Here is a 25,724-nt window from a genome sequence, read left to right as displayed (position 1 = left end):
CCCAAACTTGCAATAAACATCCACCATTCTTCACTGTTGCCTGCAGACGCTCATTGTACCGCTCTCCAGCCCTTCGGCAAACAAACTCCCTCCTGATACAGCCAACCATTTCACATTTTAACTCATTCCAGGGCACATGCTGCCATTTTTCTGAACCCCGGTTGCTATGTTTTTGTAGGATAAGGAAACAAGGCTAAGAGACTCAGTTATGCACAAAAGCATAAGAACTGGGTGCAGAAAATGGCAGCAGGTGCTAATTCTGTAGTGATTTAAGGGTCAGTGAAAGGAACCACAGCTGTCAGCCTAATGCCGCGTACACACGTAGCTGACTATCCGGCGGACTGTCCGTCAGACTTTCCGAACGGGCTACTATCCCACACACGGCACTTTTTCAGCTGACTGATACGGCATACTAAGTCCACCGTACTATCCGCCATACTTTTGAAATGAATGGACTCGACCACACACGCGTGGGTGTTGGTTTCGGGGTCTGCGGGCGGGGGGGCTTATCGGAATCCGGGAGCTCCTTTAATAAGGGGGGCCCCCGGATACCGGCCCCCCACCCTATGTGAATGAGTATGGGGTACAATGTACCCCTACCCATTCACCTGTAAAATAAAGTACAAAAAAACACAACACACAAGGGTTAAAATAGTTTATTGCACAGCTCCGGGGGTCTTCCGTCTTCGGGGGTCTTCTCGCCGGACTCCTCCGCTATCTTCTTCTAGCTCTTTTACTAGCGGAGGAGCCCCGCTTTCTTCCTCGCTGCCGCCCTCTTCTTCCGACTTCGGGGATCTTGTCCCCCTCTTTGGTTCTTCTGCCGGGCCACCGCGCCTTCTTATAGCTCTTTTACAGCGGTGGCCCGGTCTTCTGACGCCGCTGTCGTCGCCGCCTTCTGTTCTTCTCTTTTAGATGTTGACTCGTCGCTCCCTCCGCTCACAATGGCTCCGACGCGACGCGCGGCGACTTGTATAGGGACATCACCGGATGATGTCCCCGCCTATTATGATGTCACAGTCCCAGCATCCTCTGGGACTGTGACACCATAATGGGCGGGGACATCATCCGGTGATGTCCCTATATAAGTCGCCGCGCGTCGCGTCGGAGCCATTGTGAGTGGAGAATGCGACGAAGCAACATCTGAAGAGAAGAACAGAAGGCGGCGGCGACAGAAGACCGGGCCACCTCCTGTAAAAGAGCTATAAGAAGGCGCGGTGGCCCGGCAGAAGAACTGAAGAGGGGAACAAGCCGGGCTCCTCCGCTAGTAAAAGAGCTAGAAGAAGATAGCAGAGGAGTCCGACGAGAAGACCCCCGGAGCTATGCAATAAACTATTTTTACCCTGTGTTGTGTTTTTTTTGTACTTTTTTTTCACAGGTGAAGGGGTAGGGGTACATTGTACACCATACTCATTCACATAGGGTTGGGGGCCGGTATAAGGGGGATCCCGGATTCCGATAAGCCCCCCGCCCGCAGACCCCGACAACCAACGGCCAGGGTTGTCGGGAAGAGGCCCTTGTCCTCATCAACATGGAGACAAGGTGCTTTGGGGTGGGGGGGCCGCCTTCCCCAAGGCACCCCCATGTTGAGGGCATGCGGCCTGGTACGGCTCAGGAGGGGGGGGAGGCGCTCGCTCGTCCCCCCCTTTCCTGGCTGGCCGGGTAGCGTGCTCAGACAAGGGTCTGATGTGGACCTGGGGGAGACCCCCATGCCGATTTTTTTTTCGGCGTTGGGGTTCCCCTTTAAGTTCATACCAGGTGGCGGGGTCAGCGGCGTCTCCTTCGCGGGCCCGCCTACCTGGAAACCTGCTCAAAATGAGCAGACTTTTCTCCGGGCGGGAAAAGTTCGTTCATTTCAAAAGTACGGCCGACTGGCATACGCACGACCGGATTGTCCGCCGAAATGCAAGTCCGGCGGGAAGATTGGAGTGCAAAACTACTTTCTAAGTCCGCCGTACTTTCGGGTCAAAAAAGTCTGCCGGAGGCTACACACGGGGGGATTGTCCGGCGGACTTGAGTTTGCTTGACTTTTCCACCCGATTGTTTGATCGTGTGTACACGGCATAAGGGAACTTTCACACATACGGACCGTTCGTCCCTTTTCCATTTTTCCATTGAGGGGTGAAAAACGGACATCAATGCATGTCTATTTTAAAACGGATGGCAAAGGATGATCATCTATTTTCATCAATTTACACCTGCTCCTGTCAACATCTGTTTTTTTGAACGGTTGAAAGCCCTATTTTTCATCTGTCAAAAAAACAAAACAGATTGAACGGAAAACTGATGTAAACTGACAAATGGTCAGTTTTTCATCCATTCTTGCGTTGGTTGTTAGGGGAAACCAGTCACTGTGGTGGGGGGGGGGGGGGGGGTTGTGGCAGAGAGAGACAGAACAAGAGAAGAGATGTACATATAGTGAGGGAGCAGTCTGTACAGGAGGGCTTCTCACTTGCGGACGCTGACTGTCATTGTCAACCTAAAGCATCGTACACACGATCGGATTGTTGGCCAACAGAGTGTCAGACTTTTGTCTGAAGGGCATGTGCCAGGAGCTTTTCTTGCATACTAACAGCACACAATTGTCAGCCAACAAACACAAATGTAGTGCCGTACTACGTGGAATTTCATCTCTTGAGCACCACCCTTTGGGCACCTTCTGCTAATGTTTTGTACTTTGGACTTTTGTGTGACGCACTTGTGTACAGACGATATGAAAATCTGACAATAGACCGTTGTCTGCCGAAAATTTACTAGCCTGCCATCCAACATTTGTCGACCGAAAGTTGTACAACAATTGTCTGAAGGAGCGTTCTAACAGTCAGATTTTAAGCAAACTGTCTCATCGCACAATCCCCTGCCAACAATCGGATCGTGTGTATGAGGCTTTATTGTTGGCTTTTTCTTCTATACTTGATAGCGCCATGAAGGAGCTGTCATTCAGCCCTGCCACTAAATTAAACAAAGGGGTGGGGTCACGGGTTGATATCACTGGGTGACCCAGCCCCTTTGTTTAATTTAGTAGTGGGACCGAATGACAGCTCCTTCCTGGCGCTATGAAGTATAGAAAAAAACGGCAATTACATTTAAAAGCAGACATTGACAGTCAGCTTCGGCAAGTGTGTATACTGCTCCTCACCTCTCCTGTCCTTGGACACACTGCACCCCACCCCAAAGAGGACCGATCACGTATCTGCTATGACATAGGAGACTATTGGTACCCTATGTGATTGCAATAAAATCATAAGTAAAAATAAATACATTTGAGCCCCCCCCCCCCCCCCCCACGTACACAGGCATGCTAGAGCTGCAATTTTAATTGTTAAAAAAAGATCTGGAATCAACCCCCCTCTCCATCTGAACTGACATTTCCCTTATTCTATGTAAACAGTGCAGAGCCAGAGGTGTAAGTAAAAAAGACATTACTCAGCACAGAGAGATAGAGAAGAGATACAATGTATCTCTTGGCTCTTTAGACCAAAGAAATGGACTTTGGTCTGTAGATGAGAGCAGTTTAACCACTTAAAGCAGAACTTCAGTCATTTTTTTTCAACTTTCCATCTATTAAATCTTCTGCCCTTATTGTTTGAACTTTGGATAGTAAAAATGTATTATTCTACCAGTAAATACCTTATACAACTCACTTCCTATTTCTTGTCTGGTAAAAAGCCTAGGCTTATGACATCATGGACAGCTCTCTCTCACTCTCGTGAAAGTTTGCCAGGAAGGGAAGAGGGATGAGTCAGAGGGCCAATGAGAGCTGCAGAGCTGGAGGCGTGCCTCTGTGTGTCTGTGTAAATCCAGGAAATGAACAGGCAGCAGCTTCAGCTGCCCATAGTTAAAATGGATACAGCCAGACTCAGTGGAGCGAGATTTCTGAAGCATATTTGGAAAATACAGGGTTTACCGCTGTTATAACGGTGCTTTTCGGCCACTAGCGGGGCAAAGAAAGGGTTAAAGTCGGCTGTGTTGTGGCACTGCCGAAGTGTTTTGCAGGAGCTTCAGCAGCGCTGCCCATTCATTTCAATGGGCAGGGCATTTTGGGAGCGGTGCACACTGCCCCAAAGATTTTTTTTTCACGTCCTGTAAGCGCACCGCCCCAGTGTGAAAACACTCAGGTTTTCACACTGGGGTGGCTTGAGAGGCACTTTACAGGCACTATTTTTTTTTTTACTTTTTATGTGTTTTTTTTGCTTATGATTTTATTGCTGTAGAGGCACTCCAGTGGGGTCGCTGCATGTAGTAGTTCCACATGTCACCCTGCTTGGCCAGACATTTATTTCAGGCACGCTTTGCCAGTCAATGAACAGTTTTTAATTTGTTTTTGTTTTATTTTTATTTAGGCGATTAAACTTGGATGGGGAAAGGGATATGGGAAGCCCAAATGATGAATCTTGCTTGGTTGAAATAAAAATGGTTGAATCTAAATTGACAGTCTCCCATACTGCACATCTCCTCCAGCACACTACTTAAGATCACTTGCTTTTCTCTGCTGTACAATTCTAGATTGCTGTCACTGTTAGCACATGGTTAGGCCTCACTCTGAATAAGTTCCACCATTTTACTAGTAGCCATTTACAGGCAGGGGACTGCAGTCCCCTTAGTTGTAGCAACCAATTTAGATGAAAAAAATAGTTGTGCTAACTGATACTTGGTGGACTACTGATCCCAGAAAGTCCAATGCAAATCCTGCCAACCCTCCTGGCTGCAGCAACTTGACTCCAACGACACCACATAGGCTCCAGACCAGTCCCAGCCCCAGTGTAGGAGGTACCTGCAGCAGCCCCGGCATCACCAGAACACAGCACAATGCCTTTTCCCTTCCCTTCTGAGTCCCGCTAGCAGCACTCCACAACCACCCGCTGCTGTGGCTTCGGTAATGAATGCCTCCTCCTGGCTGCCTCCCTCCCCATCACCATCCCCCGCTCCAGAAGAAGACCACCCTGCAATGTTCAGAACTAAAAGTTGAAGCACATTTGTGGGTTACCTAGTTGTCCCGATACCGAAACTGGAAAGAACCAGAGCTATTTTTTTTTAAATTAACTAATTTTACCCTCTAGAAATGTATTGTTAAGTTCATTTGACAAGTGCCTGCTTGGAGTTTCTACTAGTTTGTCAAAACACCTCACACCAATATGAACATCATATATAGCATGTGCCGCTGTCATCGCTGGGGTACTAAAGCTCGGTGGAGATTCAGAGTAGACCCAGCAATTGGTCCTGTTTGCTTTCTTAGCTAGTTGGAGAATACGTCAAGCTAAAAATATAAATAAACAAAGATACTCCTCATCCTTTGGTGTAGCGGAGCAGCTTGCAGTGGCTGGCGTGGATCCAGATGTCTCGTCCATCAAGCTTCTTTACAATAACCCAGTCACCTGGTTGGAAAGAATATAAACCGGTTAATGTGTCAGCTTCCAGGAGGGACTCATGAACCTTGTGGTGGACCTTTTGAAGTTCACTTTACAGTAACTGCACCTACCCTATCAGCTGAGAATGTAGGCGACAGCTGCTAAGGAAAGTACAACCATGTCTTTGGTTGACCTCCAAACAAACCTTATATGGCGATAACCCAGACATATGGGAACTCAATGACTGTGGTCACTGAATAACCTGTGCGTGGGTTACCATCTGGAGTGTAATACCTGGAACCATTGACAAAAAGGGTTTTAGCATCTGGGATGGGAGCCTCCTTCACCAGACTTCTGGTTACTGGTTCAAATTCCATCAAAGAAAGACAGTCGTGGAACATGTCATCCTACTAGGTCACAAACTTGGTTAGAATTAGAAAGTATAGTGTTATTCGTTTGAAAACGGTCATTCTCACCATTATCTCCCCATTTTCTTCCTCATTACAAACTGGAGGAAGAGACGCAGGGTTTTGAATGGCGCAGAAAAAAAAAAAAACAATGATATTGTTTTATACTTTATACTTTTACCTTCTCTTAGGCATGTGTATTTATGCATGTGTACAACTATCTACATACACTTGCTTTCTATGTACATACACTTTCAGAAACTCCCTGGACCTGAAAAAGATGCTTATAAACAAAAGTTATTACTCTATTCTTCATTTTTAATCTGCAAAGAATGGCAAACAATACAACTTTCATGTACATTGTCACTGGCATTCCTCAAAACTGACAACAACGAAACCCTCTGTAACTCTTAGCTTCACGTTCCTACAAAAAATACAACAGCTGCGACATGTAGGAGGGCTGCAGCGGTGGGTTCTAACATGTTCATGTTACTACATACAAAAAATGAGAAGACTAAAGCCCCATACACACTATCAGATTTTCTGCTGAGTTTTTCCTTCAGATTTACCAAAACCATATGAGGTCAAACCTTAGGAGTTTCAATGTGTATGCAATCAGGCAGGCCCTTGCACTACATTGTTTTGGTAAACCTGAAGGAAAAAATCAGCAGAAAATCTGATAGTGTGTATGGGGCATAAGACATGAGAAAAAAAAAAAAAAAAAACAGACCGAATTCTGCCTTCACTTTTTTGACAATAGAAAAAAAATACAATGGTAAAAACACAAGAGCAGCTCCAAGCCTTGCATGGACCAGCCACAAAAAGTTGAAAAACAGGCAGGAGAATTTTAACCACACAAACGTGTACTTCACATCCATCAACCCACTCATACTATACTACCCCAAGTAGTATCCTTGGACCACCTATGTCATTCCTTAAGGGGTTTAATGGCCTTTGCCCCAAAACTATACTTCATGTACTGCCTCGCATTCCTTCCCTTACATGGACTGCCCATTGCCCATGGCAATTTGAATCGGCTTATCGTCTTACCCCTGCGTCCAGGGAAACCCTTGCACCCATTTAGGAGATTGTGCCTTCTTCTATGGTGGATTGACAGAGTACACCTACTATCTGGTCCATTCCCCCAACTAGAAACCCCGCAACCGAGGCATTATTTAACTCTATGGCTTGTTTTCCCAATACTTTTGGAACAGATTTACAGAGTACCACTCTTTTCACTGCCATACCCATAATAACAACCAACTATGAACTATGCCAAATGATTAGTCAACGACCACAGATCACCCCCACGAATTATGTCTCTACCCCTCACAGTGTATGCATACACAAGTGTATATGCTGTACAACCGCACACTGCATCGCCACACTAAACTGCACAGCACACTTATGCCCACTTTCTCTACAGAACAATGTGGCTTCTCTCTGTACCTAGATGTTACAACAATAATGTAGATGCCTCCCGTTTACTCTCTACCCAAAACTGCATTACAGTATAAAACTTTGCAAAACAACTGGAATTACATTTAAAAACCAAAGTGATTTCCATCATCCTTCCAAACACAAGTCCCTTTGTCCAAGAGACAAGACCCCAAGACTCTCCCACCAACTTCCTGTTCATATATCACATCCTGCAAAGAACTTCCATCTCTGCTGATCTATAAAAACCCATCTAACTGATTTATTTACATATCAATGAACAGGAAGAGGGAGGGGGAAGGGAAGCCTAGCTTCCCTGAACTTCATATTGTGTCTATTACACACAAAAATGACCAGTTACACTTACCGGTAACGTCTTTTCTAGGAAATCTTCCAGGACGGCACACCTGAGAGATGACTGGTCCACCTGACAGGAAACACAATCAACAACGAATTTAAAAGTCCCCACCCTTCCCTCAGACCCTCAGTTATGGTAAAGAAAATCCCACACCAGTGTCAGAGGGAACATTCTGTGAAGAATCAATATATCACACCAATAAAACAAGGGTAGGGAGTAGGCCTGCCGTCCTGGAAGATTTCCTAGAAAAGACGTTACCGGTAAGTGTAACTGGTCATTTTCTCCAGTCATCTTCCAGGACGGCACACCTGAGAGGATAAGCAAGAAGTTCAGGCCTACCTTTAGGGCGGGACAACCGCTTGTAGGACCTTCCTGCCAAATGCCAAATCCTGAGGGGACAACAGCTCCACTCTGTAGTGCCTCAGAAATGTTCTATGGCTCGTCCATGTTGCTGCTCTGCAGATCTGGTCAATTGAGGCGCCTGCCCTCTCTGCCCAGGAGGTCGCTAGGGATCTAGCTGAATGCGCCTTAAGGCGGGTTGGTACTGGTTTACCTGCCTGTCTATAAGCTATGGATATGGTCTGTCTAACCCATCTAGCTATCGTAGATTTAGATGCTTGAAGACCCTTTTTCTTCCCTGAAAAATTGACCAATAAATGACTGGATCTCCTAAAGTCTTTCACCCTTTCTAAATAGACTAGGAGACAACGCCTGACATCTAAGAAATGAAATCTTTCTTCTTCCTTATTCTTAGGATTCTGGCAAAAGGACGGGAGAATAATCTCCTGTGTTCTGTGAAATAATGAAGCAACCTTTGGCAAATAAAGAGGATCCTGAGTGAGGATTACCCTATCCTCTAGGATGCGCAAAAACGGCTCTTTAATCGACAGAGCCTGTATATCACTCACCCTCCTGGCCGTAGTGATAGCCAGGAGGAAGGCCAACTTAAATGATAAAAGCTTAACCGAAATTTGAGCCACCGGCTCAAAAGGCCCCCTTGTTAGGGCATCTAATACCAGGGACAGATCCCATGGAGGGCAACTGACCGACCTAACTGGAACTACCCTTTCCCTGGCCGATAAAAATCTTTTTATTAGCGGCTCCTGTCCTAGCTTCCTATCAAAAAACACGGACAGGGCTGCCACCTGGACCTTTAGGGTGCTAACTGCCAAACCCTGGTCCACCCCCTCCTGAAGAAAGTCTAGGATGGTGGGTATCATCTGGAGAGCCCCCTCCTTAGACTGTAACCAGTGGGAGAAGACTTTCCAGACCTTTGCATAAATCCTTCTGGTGACGCCTTTCCTACTGAGGAGAAGAGTATCTATCACTTTTTCCGAACAGCCCCTGTCTCGGAGTATTTCCCTTTCAATAGCCATGCTGTCAGAGAGAGACGACCCGGGTCGGGGTGAAAGACTGGACCCTGACTGAGTAGGTCTCGTTGCACCGGCAGACGCAGTGGGGGAGCTATCGCGAGACTCTGAATGGTGGGAAACCAAACTCTCTTGGGCCACCAGGGTGCTATCAGTATCAGGACTGACCTTGAGTAGGTTAATTTTTGCAGGACTCTGGGAAGGAGCACCAATGGGGGAAAGGCATAAGCCAGTCTGAAATCCCATACTTGTACAAGAGCGTCTATCCCTTCTGCTTCTTGATCCTTGTAAAGGGAGAAAAAACCTGAGAACCTTCGCATTCTCCCGGGAAGCGAACAAATCTATTTCTGGCTTGCCAAAATGTTTGCACACCAGGAAGAAGATTTCTTTGCTCAATCCCCATTCCCCCTGAAGGATGGGCTGTCTGCTTAGAAAATCTGCTTGCAGATTGAGTGAGCCCTTTATGTGAATCGCTGACAATGAAAGGACCCTCTTTTCTGCCTTCACAAGGATCTGTTGCGCTAACCGTCTTAGTTTGTCCGACCTTGTCCCTCCTTGGTGGTTTAGGTATGCCACCGTGACCAGGTTGTCCGAGAGGACCTGAACCTCCCTGTCCTGCAGTTCCTCTCGGAAATAGTCTAGGGCTTTTCCTACTGCCAGAAGCTCCCTGAAATTGGAAGACTCCCTGGCTTGGCTGTGGTTCCAGGACCCCTGGGAATATCGGTTTTCCAGATGAGCCCCCCAACCCCAGGCGCTGGCGTCCGTGGTTAAGACCAAAGGGTTTACCTGAGACCAGGGGCGACCATTCAACAAATTCTGTGGGTCGAGCCACCACCGCAGAGAACGAAATACCTCCTCTGTGATGGGCACTCTGTTCTCTAATGTTTCTCTTTTTCCTCCCCATGAGGCAAGTAGAAAAGACTGAAGCTCCCGAGAATGGAGTTGTGCCCAGGTTACTGCCGGAATGCAGGCCGTCATGAGGCCCAGCAATCTCATTATATATCTCAGAGAGGCTTCTCCTCTTTCGAGAAGGGTGACAACCGCATTCTGGACCTTCGTTACCTTTTCTGTTGGTAAGAATACCTTCTGTGCCTGCGAGTCTAACAGGTAGCCTAGGTATAACTTGGACTGAGATGGAGTCAGTGAGGACTTCTTCTGACTGACCATCCAGCCCAAGGTCTCCAGAGTTTCCAACACGATGTCTCTGTCTATTACTGCTTGCCTCTGATCGACACTGTAGATCAGCAAGTCGTCCAGGTAGGGTATTAACCTTATCCCCTGCAGGTGTAGGTATGCCACTACTTCGGCTAACACCTTTGTGAATATCCTCGGACTTGCCGCCAGCCCAAAGGGGAGAGCCCTGAACTGCCAGTGTTGTATCCTCTGCTGTATACAAACTGCGAAGCGTAGGTACTTCTGGTGTTCGGGAGCAATGGGTACGTGTAGATAAGCGTCTTTTAGGTCCAGGGTGACCATAAAGACTCCTCTCTGCAGATGCTTTCTTACTGAGTAGATACTCTCCATCCTGAACTTCTTGTGAAGCAGGTATCGGTTGAGTCTTCTCAAGTTTATTATCAACCGAAATTTTCCTGAGGGTTTTGGAACCACAAATACGTGTGAGTAAAAACCCTGGGTAAGCTGATTGGTTGGTACTGGAGTAATAACCCTTTGCTCTGCTAGCTCCTTTAGATTTTTCAGTAACCCTTCTGCCTTGGTTGGGTCCCTGGGAGGAAAAGTAACCAGAAATTCCTGTGGGGGATGGGTCTGAAATTCTAGTCTGTACCCCACTTCTAAAAGGTTTAGAATGTATGGACTCTGCGTGATCCTTTCCCACTGTGGAAGGAAATCGCGGAGTCTTGCGCCTACCCTTACGGTGGCGTCATTTGCCTTCTTTCTGAGAGGCTCCGGAGCTGGAGAAAATAATTGTACTTTTTTCTTTTCCTTTCCCCAAGTTCCATTTTCTCCTTGGTTCAGTTTTCCCCTTATGATGAGACTTTGAATAGGGGCCTCGAAAAAATTTCTTACCCCTTTCTTTCTTGGGCCTTACAGGAAATTTCTTGCCCTTCTCCGTAGATCGGGACAAAACCTGATCTAGGCCTGAACCAAACAGCAAGGAACCCTCAAAGGGGATACCGCATAGGCGAGACTTGGAAGTAAAATCCCCATCCCAAGTCTTGACCCATAGAGCTCTCCTGGAAGAGTTCAAAAGTGCTGCTGCTTTAGCTGTGGTCCTAACAGTTTCTACAGCTGCATCTGCCACATATGCTACTGCTCGACTGATTACTTCCAGCGAGTCTACAATCTCTTTAGCCTCCTTACTGCGGGAAACATGATCCATTAATTTGCCCAGCCAGGCGTCAGCATTTCTGGCTACACAGGCGGAAGCTAGGGCAGGCGCCATTGCTGTCGCATTCGCCTCCCAGGCTCTTTTGAGTAAAGTTTCCGACTTTCTATCCATCTGATCCTGGATATTTCCGGAATCCTCAAAGGATAAGTCAGACCTCTTAGATACTTGTGCTAAGGCTGCATCCAAGCGAGGAGCCTTAAAAAATTTTTCCTCCTCCTCATCTTTAAAGGGACACCTCCTTTTCCAAGCTTTCAGTTTGAGAAGCTTGCGTTCAGGTTCCTTCCATTCTCTAAGGATTATCTCCTTCAGAGACTGGTGGATGGGAAAGGTTCTGGTCTGTAACCTTCCTAGACCTCTATATACTCTATCTTGAGCTGAGACTTGAGCAGAGGGAACCTGAATATCTTCTGAGGCGTAAATGGCTTTTAATAAACCCTCCATGTCCTCACTCGGGAACAAAAATCCCCCAAGCTTAGCCTCCCCCTGGCTATCTTGGTCTGAATCTTCCTCTCCAGAACTACAATCTGGTACTTGGCCTTCCTCCACTTCAGATAATAGGGAGACTTGGCCCTGGGAACTTTCCGCATAAGATGTGGAAAGATTTTCCTGTAACTGAGGAGTCTCACTCTCTGACGGTACTTCCTGCAAACCCTTCACAAGGGTGGACTGAAAAGTTTGAAGGGTAGCCAACATTTCTGCTTGTAAGGCCCTGCATTCCTTCACGACCTGAGCGGTCTCCCTGCCTGCGAGCTTGATGATACATCGATCGCAGAAAGGCTTGGAGTGGTCTTGTGCTAACTTAGCGTTACAGTAACCACAACGCCTGGACTTTGAAGTAACCTTCCCCTTAGACCTAGCAGCTGACCCCTGGGCAGAGCTTTCGGTCCCTGGGAATAGTCAAAAAATAGACAATTTTAGCTACACAAGTCCTAAAAGGGGCACAGGAGCTCTACCCCGAGAACCCTGCCCCTAAATAAAGTTGGATCACTCACCCCCAGTGGCGACCTCAACGACTGTCTGCTCAGACGGACCTTCCTCTTCCATGGCGATTTGCTGCCCTGCAGGATCGCTGGATCAGGTCTCGAGCATCCCCTTGTTGTCTTTTCCAAGTGCCAGGAAAGCGTCTTGCAGGACGAGGAGACTGGGTGTATTACAGCACACCCGTTCTGTTTGAAAAACCGCGCCGCTCGGCGCCATCTTTAAGGAGGTCCGTCGCCCGGAAATGACGCACGGCCTCTTCCGGTCCTGCGCACTGAGGCTGGAACGCACATCGGTGCGTCCAGCCATCTCAACTTCCGGAACTCGATACCCGGAAGTGACGCCCTTGGACTTCCGGACATGCGCTGTGGCGTTGGAACGCACGCCATCCGCGTCCGCATAAGGAAAGGCATCACCTCACCACTCCACCAACGAATGTGCAGGTAGGCCAATACAACAGGGGAATAGCCTACTGGGACAACTCCCCTGTCCCACGAGGCTCATACAAGGCTCCCTAAGGAGACCTTGAGTGAGGCATACCCCCCCAAGATTTCTCTTGGGGGTATACAAGGGAGCACCACAGACCCTGTCTGTTTAAGTCCCTAAAAGGAAAAAAAGAACCTCACGAGAAAAAACACAGGGTCCCAGACCCCAAGGAAAAAACTTTTTAGAAAGAAACTTGGTTTCGCTGTCATCCTGTGGGAAACACAATCAAGAACTGAGGGTCTGAGGGAAGGGTGGGGACTTTTAAATTCGTTGTTGATTGTGTTTCCTGTCAGGTGGACCAGTCATCTCTCAGGTGTGCCGTCCTGGAAGATGACTGGAGAAAAAAGGCTATTCCGTCTCTGGACTTTATAACATCATATAGGAAACTTCAACATCTTTAAAAACCTTTTGTCCAGGAAAGGGTGGGATAACCCCCGCATATTGCGAATGGGAGGGAATCCCCCTCGACTCCTATATCCACTGGGCAGTAAGAACACTGAAACTCCTGCAAACAGATGACTCACCCTCACTAAATTCTGAAACCTGGCCCAAAAGCAGAGCAATTCCACCCAAAACCAAAACACAGCAGACACGAAATGGCAGTTGCAGCAAACGAAAATCAGGCCAGGACAACATGGTGGAAGAAATCCGGACTACAGCATGACCACATGGTAGATGAAATCTGGACTACAACAAAATGGCTAATGACAATTGGATCACGACAATACGGACTACAATAAAATGGCTGATCTTAACAAATGAAAAAAACAGTAGCTGATCCTGCCAAAACCAACACAAACTGAGATTTCTTCACTAGAAAACTAAAATTTCTCCCCACAAAAACGACACAATTGAGAAACCAAATTACCATTTAACCGTAGACAAACACTTCAGGCTACATCAACTAGGGCCCATAAGAGGACTAAAACATGGGCTATCCAACCAAACACCACATCCTAAAACGCCAAAATGACATACTTAACTCTGGCATCAGCTTCTACAGGAACAAGACATTGAGAAATACAAACAGCGACAGTTGTATGCATGATCTTTTCATCTTTAACAATAGAGCTCTCCCATGCTATTGTCCAGAAACCCGAGACCACCCATAGGCCGTAGCCCTTTCAACAAACAAATGCATGGCCGCCCTTCCCCCCTCAGCCACATGGCCACTTGAATATGCGGCAGCCATTTTCAAACCCAACCTTTTCTAAACGACCATCAAAGTGCACCAAGCCATCTGTGTCTTGAGTCAGTTAAACAATACTTGTTGATCCCATACATAGGTAATCATAATTCATAATTTTTATTTCTCATATACATCACAAAATTATTACATAACATACAGTTACTTACACAAACATTTTAGGTTGTGTTAAATGGGTCTTATAGAGGAAACAAGTATCCCAAACAATAGACCTATCTATACTGACAAACATATAATTAAAATCCCGCCATTATACCAAAGGATGAAAAATGTGTTATTTTGCAAATCAGAACCTACCTGACACATCGGACAGAGAAAACTAACCCCTTGCCTCAGGACAACAAAGTATTTCAAAGGGTTTTATGTTCTGAACTGGGATCTTCTCTCCACCCTGCTGATGCAATGCGTAGGAAGCTCTGTTTGCATTATAATATAATATAATATAATATCCTGGCTCACCATTGTTACCAGTGTTGCCTACCGTCAGTATTTTTTCTGGCAGCCAGTAAAAAAATGGGCACTTTTCTCCTGCCAGTAAAAGGCTTAGAACTGCGCATGCACAGCTCCAGTTTGGTGTCCATCATGACCATCCCAGTGCGTGCTACAGTGTGCTCGGGAGGCGACCGTGGAGGGGGGGGGGGCATGTCATGTGATGTCATGATGCAAGGAAGCCGAGCAGAGTGGCTGAAGCCTCATGTGCTGGGTTGTGAGATAGGAGTAAGGCAAGTCGGGAGCGGGACTGTCAGTGCTGATTTGACTGGAGTGGACTGAAGGGACCATCTGGCATGGACAGAGACTGTCACTGTGACCCAGGAGGGGACATGTCCTGTCGGTGGAGTGTCACCATCATCTGTGCTGCTGCACATTGCTGTCAGTGTGACTGTGAGAGTCAAATTTCATGTGTGTGTGCCTGCCCATTCTCATTTCTTGCCCTTGTGAGGCCTGTCCCTGAGCTACTTCCTTGCTACAGTGACAAAAAAATAATAAATATGCTTTTTGCCTTAGGACCAGTTCACACCACTTGCAGTCCTGTGCATTTTTTTCTGCATCAAAAACGCATGGAAAGTAGGTTATATGGCATAGTTCACACCTGTGCTTGCAGTTCCAGTGCGTTCCAGTTCCAGAAAAAAAGTAGAACATGCTGCATTTTTTCGGCACTGGACTGTACTGGAAAACTTATCAAAAACACACCGGAATGCACCTAGATGCACCAAAAACACACTGCAACACACTTGTCCTTATTTAGGGTTAAGAAAAAAGAGGGGGGGGGGGAGCACTGAACTGCATCAAAAACACATCAAAAACGAACTGGAACGCATCAAAAACACGCAGAAAAGCACCTGGAACGCATACAAACTGTAATTTTGTAAGTTTAGGAAATGCCAGTAAAATCTTGGCTGTGCCAGTATGTTTTGGGTGTTGTGTCAGTAAATTTCAATCTGATAGGTTGGCAACACTAATTGTTACTGTTGTGGAAATTCCACTATACGCTGCATGTAATCCATGCCACTTTCAGCCTTTTGGTGTAATGCATACGACCCTGTTTCCCGTATCTTCCCAAGTAACACAGACATGACCACCATCCTTACATCCTTAGCTCCACAGCTCGACTGTCCCTCCAGAGGCTGTGCTCTGTTTATTTAGTGTACTTAAAGAGGGATTCCACCTAAAAAATAAATATTAAAAGCCAGCAGCTATAAATACTACAGCTGCTGACTTTTAATAAATGGACACTCACCTGTCCCAGGTTCCAGCGATGCCGGCAGCCGAGGCCGATCGATCGCTCGGCTCTCGGCTGCTGCCGTCACCATTCTAGGTGAGGGAATCAGGAAGTGAAGCGAATCGGCTTCACTTCCCGGTTCCCTACTGCGCATGCGCGAGTCGCGCAGCGCAATAGGAATTGTCCGCGCTGTCACTGGGACCCGTGTGTGTCCCAGCAGACAGCGCGGCAGGACAGGAAATGAAACAGGAAATGACATAGACTCCCATGGGAGTCTATGCCCGGAAGTGGGTGTAAATACCTGTCTTTGACAGGTATCTCCACCCATGGGCATCCGCAGAACTTTTTTCAGGGGGGGGCATAATTTTAGGGTCACCCATGCGCCGCCCCATTTCGACAATGTCATTATCACATTATCATGGTCAGAGACTGCAGACATAGTACAGTCCCTAGGATAAGTAATGGATAATGGCCGATAGGCCCTCTTACCAGACCCAGTGAAACTACAGCAGTGATCCCTCCGCCTGGACGATCGCTCACTCTGGGTTCCTTGGGGGCGAATCTGGTCAATAGTGTAGCATGTCTGTACCCTGGCAGTGGCCCAGTCTTTCTCTCTCTGGCAGTGCTGGGCAGCGTGCCGCTCTCTGGTGGCGCTGGACAGCATGGCTCTCTGGTGGCGTAGGGCAGCGTGGCTCTCTCTCTGGCTTCTGCCCAGCACACTCCTCATTCTTTGTCCTGTAGCACTCTCTCCCTCAGCTTTTTTCCAGGCTGCAGTCTCTCAATCTCTCCCTTGATCGAGCTGTAGCCTCCTCCCTGTGGAAAATGGGGCCGCCAATCTTAGGGACTACATGTCCCATGAGGCTCTCCTCTTCTAGTCTCCTTTGATTGGCCCTCAGTTGTGGCTAATAGGGAAGGAACGGAGCGGGCAGGAAGCTGGGTGGGGAACCTGGTGAGAGCCGTAGTCTCTTCTACCTGACAGGAGAAGGGGGGGGTGACCTGGGGGAAACCTGACAGCCCGCAGCTCGCCTTTCTCCTGTCACATCGCCGCCGAGTTCTCTGCTGGACTGAGCAGGGAAAAGAGCCCGCAGTCACATTACACTGATAGGGGGGCTTGACAGAACCTTAATGGTGTCACCCCAATAGTGATGGAACTATGCAGAAATTAAGATCTGATCCCTGTTTCCAGGGGGGGGGCACTTGACCCCCCTTGCCCCTACCTGCAGACGCCCATGTCTCCACCCCCCTCCCCCCTGTAAGGTGCCAATTGTGACACCGGATGGGGGGAGAGTTCCGATCAGCGGAAGTTCCACTTTAGGGTGGAACCCCGCTTTAACAATAAACCTTGATTGTTTCACAATCGGCCAATCAAGCACAGGCATTCCTTCAAACAGAAGGAGTTATACAAATCTCAAGCTATGAACAATGACTAGGAGAGTCTATGGGTGTGTCTGGGCAGGAGCAGTGTGTACTGTATGATCTCTTTAGAGGGGGCTGCAGGAGAACTAACACTGGGAAACACTGTGACAATTCATATTAAACACATCTTAATAAAATTTCCACAACAGGTCAATGCTGCTAATATAAAGGGACAGGGGGTCTATGTTGCTAATATAAAGAGATGGGGGGGGGGGTCTCTGCTGCTAATATAAAGGGACAGGGGGGTCTGTGCTGCTAATATAAAGGGATGGGGGGGGGGTCTATGCTGCTAGTATAAAAGGGACAGGGGTGTATATGCTGCTAATATAAAGGCACATTAATCTAATGGGGGTCACTTGGTAAGGAGAAGTGCTGATCAGTGGCGTCTAGGGTTGCCACCTTTTGTTCAGGTCAAACCCGAATACTTTAGCGGAGCACGCCAATTTTTTTTATAGTAAAAACTATACATATATTTTGCTATTAAATTACATTTCTAATCATATGAAGTTAATAACAAGAGTCCCTCTTTACATCAGAGCCCACAGAGTTCCCCTTTTTACATCTGAACTCGCTGAGTTCCCTTTCACTGTAAGGGGGGACTCTGCAGACTCTGATGTAAAGGAGAACTCTGGGGATTCTGGTTTAAAGGTGAAATCTGATGTAAGGGGTGCTCTGAGAACCCTGATTTACCTTAGTGTACTCACTCAGAGGCAGGAGAGAGAAGGGGAGAGACTTCAGTCACAGACAGGGATGGATGGTGAGCTCACTCACCCCTTGGCAGTCAGCATCTCTCATCCAGATGTATCTGAGGCTGCTGAATTCAAATTTTTCCGGCCCCAACTTTCCTTTCCTGAGGCACAGCACCGGGGATTGGAGTGTGGGCAGACCCAGGGGGGTAGGGGTGGGGGCAAGAGGTGCTGATCGAGCCCTCTCCCCTCTCCTGTCTGTGTGTGTGTTTCGGGGGGGGGGGGGTGGGGGTTAGTACTGGCTTTGAGCAGTGTGAAAGAGTGTAACAGACACTTTCAGCTTAGACAACTGCAGCCAGCAACCCTTCTGGGAAGCCATAGTCCAGTCTAACTAATGTGTCCGGGTTTCAGGCAGTCTGAAACCCGGATGCATGATTTCAAACCCGAACTGTCCGGGTGAATCCTGGACAGGTGGCAACCCTAGTAGCGTCACTACAGGGGGGCTCAGTCACACTATAGTTGCCACTGGTGCTGATATAAGATGACTGCTAATATAAAGGGATGGGGGGTCTATGCTGCTAATATAAAGGAATGGGGGGGTCTATGTTGCTAATATAAAAGCACATTAATCTAATGGGGTCACTCTGTAAGGAGGAGTGCTGATCAGTGGCGTCACTACAGGGGGGCTCATTCACACTGGTGCTGATATAAGATGACTGCTAATATAAAGGGACAGTGGGGACTATGCTGCTAATATAAAGGGACAAGGGGTCTATGCTGGTAATATAAAGGGATGGGGGGGTCTATGCTGCTAATATAAAGAGATGCTGGGGTCTATGCTGCTAATATAAAGGGACCAATGAACAATGACTAGGAGAGTCTAAGGGGGTGTCTGGGCAGGAGCAGTGTGTATGATCTCTTTAGAATGGGCTGCAGGAGAACTAACACTGGGAAACACTGTGACAATACATATTAAACACATCTTAATACAATTTCCACAACAGGTCTATGCTGCTAATATAAAGGGAAAGGGGGGGGGGCTATGCTGCTAATATAAAGAGACAGGGGGGCTATGTTGCTAATATAAAGAGACAGGGGGTCTCTGCTGCTAATATAAAGGGATGATCTCTTTAGAGCAGGCTGCAGGAGAACTAACACTGGGAAACACTGTTACAATATATATTAAACACATCTTAATAAAATTTCCACAACAGGTCTATGCCGCTAATATAAAGGGAAGGGGGGGCCTATGCAGGGGTCAAGTCATGAGGAAAAAAGTCCCACTCCCCCACCAAAAAAAAAAAAGTATGCTCATATGCATATATATTTCACAGAAAATACAGTACAACATTTATTGTAAAGTGCCAGTTTACAAAAACAAAATAAGTTAACTTGTCAAACAGAATAATCAACACAATGGGTGATGATCTTTCCCTCGCAGGGAATTTCTAACACAAATACACCCTGTTCCAAATTCAAATACAGCAAATTAGAAAGTATCCCACAAACTGGAATAACGTTGCCCTTGCCGTGCAAGATTATCGGCAACGGATCAAAAAACTCACGGATCGGATCATTCCTTGGATCAGAGTCACGGATCGGATCATTTTTCGGATCAGCAAATAATAATTGAATTTGCAAAAACCTGTGAAAATGTCACCACCATATAGTCCGCACTGCAATATACATCTCCCCCACTGTAATATACATCTCCCCCTCTGTAATATCCATGTCATCTCCCCCAATAATATTTTGGCTGAGCATGGATGGGTATGGCTGGGTATTAGCAGAATATGTATTGGCAGGGTAAGTATTGGCAGGGTATTGCAGAATATTGGCAGGATAAGTATTGGCAGGGTATTGCAGAGTATTGGCAGGGCATTGCTGGGTATTGCAGGGTAAGTATTGTAGAGTATTGTCAGGGTAAGTATTGGCAGGGTATGTATTGCAGAGTATTGGCAGGGTAAGTATTGCAGAGTAAGTATCGGCAGGGTATGTATTGCAGAGTATTTGCAGGTTATTGCAGAGTATTGGCAGGGTAAGTATTGCAGAGTATTGGCAGGGTATGTATTGCAGAGTATTGGCAGGGTATTGCAGAGTATTGGCAGGGTATTACAGAGTATTGGCAGGGTATGTATTGCAGAGTATTGGCAGGGTATGTATTGCAGAGTATTGGTAGGGTATTGCAGAGTATTGGCAGGGTATTGCATAGTATTGGCAGGGTATTGCAGAGTATTGGCAGGGTATGTATTGCAGAGTATTGGTGGGGTATGTATTGCAGAGTATTGGCAGGGTATTGCAGAGTATTGCAGAGTATTGGCAGGGTATGTATTGCAGAGTATTGGCAGGGTATTGCAGAGTATTGCAGAGTATTGGCAGGGTATTGCAGAGTATTGGCAGGGTATGTATTGCAGAGTATTGGCAGAGTATGTATTGCTGAGTATTGGCAGGGTATGAATTGCAGAATATTGGCAGGGTATGTATTGCAGAGTATTGGCAGGGTATTGCATTGCAGAGTATTGGTAGGGTATTGCAGAGTATTGATAGAGTATTGCAGAGTATTGGCAGGGTATTGCAGAGTATTGGCAGGGTATGTATTGCAGAGTATTGGCAGGGTATTGCAGAGTATTGCAGAGTATTGGCAGGGTATGTATTGCTGAGTATTGGCAGGGTATTGCAGAGTATTGATAGGGTATTGCAGAGTATTGGCAGGGTATTGCAGAGTATTGGCAGGGTATGTATTGCAGAGTATTGGCAGGGTATTGCAGAGTATTGGCAGGGTATTGCAGAGTATTGGCAGGGTATTGCGGAGTATTGCAGAGTATTGGCAGGGTTATTGCAGAGTATTGGCAGGGTATTGCAGAGAATTGGCAGGGTATTGCAGAGTGCAACTTAATAACACACTAGTGACTAACCTGGTATCCTCTTGCCTTCTTGGGAGAGAAGTAAACTGGTAGCAGTGCAGCGGCTGTGGCCCCAGGAGGCCAGGACTGTCTGGCACTGGGTAGAGGGGAGGGAGGGTACATTCCGGTCCACGCGGCGTGTGTCTGTCCCTGGCTGCGCTGGAGGCCGTATGCGCACTGCCCACTGACTCCTGCCAGTGCGTGCCCACGTGTACGGCCGACGTCATGTGACCAGTTGCTAGATGCGGAGCGGCCCTAGTCTAGCAACCAGTCACTCTGGCGGCCGAGGAGCGGCGGACTACGCGCTGAATAGCCTCAGGCGGCTAATGGGAATGGCGTTCCCGTTGTGGAAATAGTACGGGAGCGCCGTTCCCATGCGTTCCCGCAGGACTCGAGCCCTGGGCCTATGCTGCTAATATAAAGAGAGGGGGGTCTATGTTGCTAATATAAAGAGATGGGGGGGTCTATGCTGCTAATATAAAGGGACATGGGGTCTGTGCTGCTAATATAAAGGGATGGGGGGGGGACTATGCTGCTAGTATAAAGGGGACGGGGGTGTATATGCTGCTAATATAAAGACACATTAATCTAATGGTGGTCACTCTGTAAGGAGGAGTGCTGATCAGTGGCGTCACTACAGAGGGGCTCATTCACAATATAGTTGCCACTGGTGCTGATATAAGATGACTGCTAATATAAAGGGACGGGGGTTATGCTGCTAATATAAAGGGACAAGGGGTCTGTGCTGCTAATATAAAGGAATTGGGGGGGGGTCTATGCTGCTAATATAAAGAGATGGGGGGGGTCTATGCTGCTAATATAAAGGGAAGGGGGGCCTATGCTGCTAATATAAAGGGACAGGGGTCTATGCTGCTAATATAAAGGGACAGGGGGTCTATGGCGCTAATATAAAGGGACGTTAATCTAATGGGGGTCACTCTGTAAGGAGGGGTGCTGATCAGTGGCGTCACTACAAGGGGGCTCATTCACACTATAATCGCCACTAGTGCTGATATAAGATGACTCTAATAAGATGAACTAATGGAAGATGTCAGCACCCCCCAATAGAGACCCCCATTATATCAGAGTCACCTTATATCATAACCCATCACTTACAGACCCCCATTAGATTAGAGTCCGGTGAAAGGTGTCCAGTATTGAAGTGTTTTTTGTGCTTTAACCAATAGAGCTTTATTTGTATGAACAAATGACACTCAGCTTCATTCAACCCACTGAGCCAAATATATGTATAGTTTATACTACAAAAAAAAATGCTGTCCGCTGATAAAGTGTTCAGGTTTGGCTTGAAGAAAAGGGGCAACCCCAGACCAGCACGGTGTCAGGATTACCAGGTCATTTATTTATGTCATCTTTGGCACTAATGTCAACAAATGTCAACATGCAGAACCTGAACAAGTTCTATTTTTCGTCTAGACTAACACTTGTCTTCAGTAACAAAGCTCAATTCATGGAATGTGAATTATTTGTTTATAATGAAGTGCTGTCTGAAAAATACGTTCCTGTAACAACAAGCTGCTTCTTTCAAACATTCAAACAATCACGGTTATCTGGTTAAAGTATTTTTTAATTTGTTAAAAGCAATTGTCTGCACTTCTCCACCCAGAGAAACATGTTTTCGGCCATGTTTTCGAAGCCTTCCTTATGGGCATAAGATACATTCTGTCTCAGGCAAAATGGTTCTTCCCCCTTGCTTCACATGTGCGGTGGCGCTCTAGTGGATGGAAAAAACAAAACAAAACAAAACAAAACAAACCCGTAGAGGAGGCGTTGTCTGTCGCTAAGGAGACAGCCAATCGCCCACAGGCAAGCCAGTGACAGGGGCGCGCTAAATTCGAACTCAGTATAAATAGCGGGGACGAGCGCAGCGGGCACTGTGGCTGTAAAAGGAGACAGGTGAGTGAGATGTGGCGTGATTGTGGTAGTTTATGCTGAGCTGCCGCATATGTACAGCTAGTGTCTGCAAATTGAAAGGGTAGTCACCAGGGTTAATGCTATTAATCATGGTGCCCTGTACAATCTACCTGATGCCCCCCCCCCCCCCCACCTTGCTTCAAAATAGTGATGATTTTTTTTTTTTTCTAAAGTCGCAAAATTGGTGTACAGAATATAACTGATTACAGCTGAATTTGACAGGTGTATGGGCAGTGATGAGTGACTAGGTTGGGGGCACAATGTTTGTGACCCATGCTCTGTGTTACATGTTAGGTGGCACAGTGATTATATAACAATCTGGTGTTATGCTTTAAAAATATGAAAACTAAAACGTGTGTGTGTGTCAGTCATTGGCTCCCAGAATTTCCTGCTGCTAAGTGCTCCCTTAATGACTGTGAGCCTAAATTTTATTTATTTTTTTTGCCCCCCCCCCCCTTTTTCTTGTGCTTGTGCCCTGTCCCCTTTTCTTGCGCTTGTGCCCTCCCCCCTCTTCTTGCCCTCTCCTGTCCCTCTCCTCCCCCCCACCTCCTTTTCTTGCCCTCTCTCATGCATGTTGGGGTGAGTTTTTGGTCAGTTTAGTTTTAAAGTGAACTTGGAGCCTCAGGCAGGGTTCCAGAACTAACAATGTGCACTCTGGAAAGGTCCTGAACTAGCACATCCAACTTTGTGTAAAATAACTTGTTTTTTGTTAATTGCAGAAAATCTTAATACCAGTTTTATGAAACAAGAATGAGCAACAGCAAAGGCTTACAGGCAAAGGGCCATCCCAATCAGCAACTTCCAGTCACACCAAGCATAACCAAGCGGAAACAAGCACAGCAAAGGTAAATGGGCTTCAAATTTTTATGTATTAACAGTGCACAACTCCAGCTAATGACGAAATTGTAATTTGTAGATTTAATGACAAACATGTTTTTTAGAATATATTAAATGGGCAAATATGGTTTAACTAATATATTTGACAAGCAGAGCCAGCTCCTTTTCTAACACTTCCTTGACCTATAGATTAGTAATTGTAAAAATGAATAATGCCCAGTAAACCTGAATATTGTTGTCGTCCAGACAAGGTGTCAGCTTGCATTGGTGGGGAGTGGAGAAATGCCCCCTTGTTCTATTGACTAGTGTAGCAGTGACTCCTTCATTGCATGTCAATGAGAAACTGCTCCTGTATATTTGTATTGATTGGAAGGATCTCAAATCTGCCTATACAATGGAACTGTGACACATTCACATCTTTGTACAGGCGATTCTTTACAAATGCTTACGTTTCAGCCCTATTATACTCTACTGTTTTGGGACATGACAGATTATTGGTATTACTTCGCTGCTACAAGTGTTTTCATATGTAACTTTCTTATAAATTATTTTGTTTCAGGAATACATTCAGAAGTCCAACTGACAGCATGATATCCCCATGTTCTTTAAAGTTGCTGAAGTCACGAATTCAGAATGATTCAAGGTGAGCTTAAGTATAAAAAAAAAAAAAAAAAAAAAAAAACTTTAGTGTACTTGTGGCTGTGTTGGGCTTTTAAGTAGTAAACACTAATTCTGGAATGTATAATACACTATATAGGCAAAACAATGGTGTGGTTGCCATTTGTTAAATTGACTATGTGCTTGATTTAAACTGGTAAGGAACCACACTTGTAATGGTTCTTTGGAAGCTTTTTAATCTGTGTTAAACCTACAACAGTAAAATCGGTCTGTATATGCAGTGAAGTATGCTTGTTATACGAACTGTGGTACCTAAGGGATTAATCCTCTGCATTTTGTAAATGGACTGTTTGCTCCTGTTGCCTCTCATCATCCACTGACTGCATACCATTTCCTGATAGAACAGAGCATTATGGGACAGGCTGCACATGCTCGGGTGTTTATTGGGAGTGCAGGTGATCAGCACAGGGCCAATTGGCACTGTCAAGGCCGGGTCAGGGAGAAATGAACTCTTACAAGCTTTAACCATGCACTGATATAAACTGCTAAAAACCTCAGCAGTTTTTAGGACTTCTATTTACTGAAACTATTGCATTTCCATGTTCTGTGGGTGACCAGGTATAGTGGATGCAGGGTCCTGGGTTTATTAACACTTCAATGCAGTAAGATTAAACACTTGACTGGCTTTAATTACAGCCTATAGCTTGGCAGGAGCATATACTAACTTTAATTTATTGCTGGGCTGATGAAATATCTGAGGTAAAAGTGGTAACTTTATTTATTTATTTTTTTTTCTTTTAGGGATCAAAGTATGAACAAGAAGCAGTTTCCAAAGTCTGATATGGATGGCAAAGAGAATGACTTGTCCTAAAGAGTAGTTCTTGTACAGACTGTCCCAATTTATTTTTGTATAGAAGCTTAATTATGGGTTGCAAAAGGAGTTTATTTTAAATATTTATATATTGTCTGGAAAAATGGCAAAATTGCACAGGGAATGATCCAATGTTCAGAAATAATTTTTGACTTTACTCTTCCCAGGTTAACAAAAGATGTTAAATGCTTAAACCATATAGTAATTTATCTTGGTCTATACATGCTAACTAATTTAAATTTTTATGTAAATAAATGATTAAACTGAGTCTAATTTTGGTTAATCTGTTCCATCACCTGAAGCCTTTCTCATGACTCGATCCATGGATGGATAGCTGGTAATTCTGGAGAAAATGGTGCTATAACCAAGTTTGTCATTGCTCCCTGCTGCTTCTTAGGCAAAATTCCTTTCAAACGACACTGCGGTCAGGATCTTCCCAAGCCAGCCTGAGATCAGCTGTGAGGCAGAGTCTGACACCAAAACAGGCAGGATCAACTAGGTATTTTACAGCATAGAGAGGAACAAATGACCCTGCACGAGCACCAGGCTGTATATCCTGCTTTAAAGTACCAGGATCCTTTATTTATTTATTTATTTATTTATTTTTTTTGTGGGGGGGGGGGTTACAACCCCTTTAAACTATCAAAAATCCAGTTTCACCATTTGGCAAATTAATCAAATGGTGATTTGGCCAGCTGACCATAGAGCGGATATGAGACTAGAATGACTCCAATCATCTCTATGGCCTAAAACTGGAAGCTATGAGCATTTCATGTCTTAGATTTCGCTGGATGTAAACGGTGCCA

At 46.0% G+C, this 25,724-nt stretch overlaps 1 long non-coding RNA gene across 1 annotated transcript; it reads left to right on the top strand.

Moving 5' to 3' along the window:
• The first annotated feature begins 22,453 nt into the window (after positions 1-22,453).
• On the top strand, positions 22,454-25,185 carry LOC143960190 (uncharacterized). The gene is made up of 4 exons (XR_013270278.1): positions 22,454-22,574; positions 23,312-23,437; positions 23,989-24,072; positions 24,849-25,185. It is a non-coding gene; the product is annotated as an uncharacterized LOC143960190 (long non-coding RNA).
• Positions 25,186-25,724: the final 539 nt, after the last annotated feature.

The sequence above is a fragment of the Lithobates pipiens genome, unplaced genomic scaffold (assembly GCF_037356315.1).
Source record: "Lithobates pipiens isolate NorthernLeopardFrog02 unplaced genomic scaffold, aLitPip1_a1.2 Scaffold_8, whole genome shotgun sequence".
Lineage (NCBI taxonomy): Eukaryota > Metazoa > Chordata > Amphibia > Anura > Ranidae > Lithobates > Lithobates pipiens.
Note: the sequence above shows the minus strand (reverse complement) of the source record. Positions and strands in the feature narration are given on the sequence as shown.